The sequence below is a fragment of the Petromyzon marinus genome, unplaced genomic scaffold, assembly GCF_048934315.1.
Source record: "Petromyzon marinus isolate PM22_M1 ecotype Great Lakes invasive population unplaced genomic scaffold, UKy_Petmar_22M1.pri1.0 PM_G_Scaffold_6, whole genome shotgun sequence".
Lineage (NCBI taxonomy): Eukaryota > Metazoa > Chordata > Hyperoartia > Petromyzontiformes > Petromyzontidae > Petromyzon > Petromyzon marinus.
The window spans coordinates 3,237,501-3,240,000 of record NW_027423013.1 but is presented as its reverse complement, the minus strand read 5'-3'; the positions used below and the strand labels follow the sequence as shown (position 1 = coordinate 3,240,000).

The 2,500-nt window shown below is 39.8% G+C and overlaps 1 pseudogene; it reads right to left on the bottom strand.

Moving 5' to 3' along the window:
• The window catches only part of LOC142919126 (28S ribosomal RNA), a 10,888-nt pseudogene that overhangs the window by 3,181 nt on the left and 5,207 nt on the right, over positions 1-2,500 (bottom strand).

The following is a 2,500-nucleotide window of genomic DNA, read 5'->3' as shown; positions in this document are numbered from 1 at the left end:
ATAAGTGCTCTTGAATAGGCTTCGTGTAAAAAAATAGCAATAAAAAAATACCAAGTCTTCGTCTTGGAAAATAACAAAATCTAAAAGAAAAGTCTTCTTTGTGGAAAATAGTAAAATAAAAAACCAAGACTTCACCTTGGAAAATAACAAAATCTAATCTAAAACATCTTAAATAAAGCTGGTTTGTAGTCTTCTCTCGAACTGATGTAGTGCAAAAATAAAGAATTAAAATAACAAAGTCTAATCTATATAAGTGCTCTTGAATAAAGCTTCCTGTAAAAAATAGCAAAAAAATACCAAGTCTTCGTCTTGGAAAATAACAAAATCTAAAAGAAAAGAAAAGTCTTCTTTGTGGAAAATAGTAAAATAAAAAAAATAAAAAACCAAGACTTCACCTTGGAAAATAACAAAATCTAATCTAAAACATCTTAAATAAAGCTTATTTCTAATCTTCTTTGTAGGCAGAAAATAGTAAGTTACAGGACTCTCGAACTGATGTAGTCCAAAAATAAAGAATTAAAATAACAAAGTCTAATCTATATAATTGCTCTTGAATAAGCTTCGTGTAAAAAATAGCAATATAATAAAAATACCAAGTCTTCGTCTTGGAAAATAACAAAATCTAAAAGAAAGGTCTTCTTTATGGAAAATAGTAAAATAAGAATGCCAAGACTTCACCTTGGAAAATAACAAAACCATCTTGAAAAAAGCTTATTTTTAATCTTCTTTGTAGGCAGAAAATAGTAAGGCGAAAATAAAGTCCCCTCTAAGCTCTAAAGTAACAAATACGACGTGTTAAAAAAAAAAAACTAACAATAAAAAAAAGAACCAAGACTCCGTCTTGGAAAATAACAATCTAAATTGTGGAAAATAGTAAAATGAAATAAAAACCGACTTCACCTTCGAAAATAACAAAATCAATCTAAAACAAATGACATCTTAAAACAAAACTATTATTTGTTTTGGAGGTTGTCTATGACTGTTCATAGACCGCATAATTTCCACAGAACATTCTCAGAATATCAAGAGAGAAAAGCAGCGTTCTGCGGGAAATCATCTTGGCCAGTGATGTCGTTCTGGGTTTGGTCAGGCCCAGGGAGGTAAGTACCTCGTTATTCTCAAGGGGCCACTTTCCTCTTGCCCCAACCGGGAATCCAAAGAATGTGACCTTGCTAGCCTTCGTCAGCACTTTGACTTGATCACCAAGAGGGGTATAGTACGAAACTTTGTGCGAGGCAGCATCTGACAAGGTATTCTTTGAAAGCTCAAAACGGACGGTGACATCGATCACAACCGCCTCCTCATCTTTTGCAAACACGAGGTCAGGCTTTCTCATCTCTCCCGTCTCGGATATGAACCGTGGCTCTTTGTATACAGACCAGCCCAATCTAGCCGCTTCGTCTGCCAGAATGTTACTGATCTTGTTATGTCGCGCAATTCTTGCTTTCTGTACTGCAGGACATTGACCGAGAATGTGCGAAAGGGACTCGAGTCTGGCAGAGCATTTCCTGCAGGAACGTAAGGCCCCATCTCTGCCTCTGTTCAAGCTTTCTCTTGTTGGGTAAATATTTGCCCTTAGTTGTAGTGCTGCGATAAAGAAGCATTGTTTAAAGCCGCACCATGGCCTCAACCAAGCATTACTGATTCTATCATGCGCAAAGTTTACAATGCCCCTTCCTTGAACCGGCTTTTCGCACCATCTCTGAAATTCATGCTCCCTCCAATCGCAGGGTCTCGGATATACAGGTTCTTTTGACACCGAGTCCCTGAGAACGAATGTTGGGATTGCATCACTGTCACCCCCTGCTCGTACCCACAAATTACGGTATTCTTCCTCCATACCCTGCGAGGACACAATATTACGGGTGATAGCATCGGACGAGTTTGCTATACGTTGCAGCCTTCTAACTTGAACCGAAGGGATTGTTTTTTCCAGTTTCAAGATGGCAAGGCCTCCGTCTCGGGCTCTGGCATATAACAGTCCATCACAAGTTGAAGCGGGAAGGTGGAGCCATCCTTTTACCGCCTTTCTAATCTCTTGGTCCAACCCACGGAGAGTTGATTGCTTGCAGTCCGAGTGGTCTGCAGGATATAACAATCTGGGTAGGGCATAGGCATTGAGTAGTTCAACCTTCTGAGTTGGCTTCAGAGGCGCCTCATCGATTTTCGAGATCCATGTCTTTAGCTGACAATGTAGATCAGGCTGTATAGTGCCAGTCCAAGGGCCAATTTTTAGACCAAGGTATTTCGTTGATTCATCAGGTTGGATCATATGGACATCTTTATTTTTGATAGTCCATGGGTCGCAGTTGTTCACCGTATATGAATCTTTGGTTGGGCTTATCATGAAGCCCTGGCACTTTCTGGCCTGAACCTCCAATCCCGATAGCCCACAAAATGATTCCAAGATCGCTAGATTGGCGGCCATACCAACCCAAGATTCGCTCACCAACACCAAATCATCAGCAAACGCAAGAGCTGTCACGTGGTCGGTATCAAT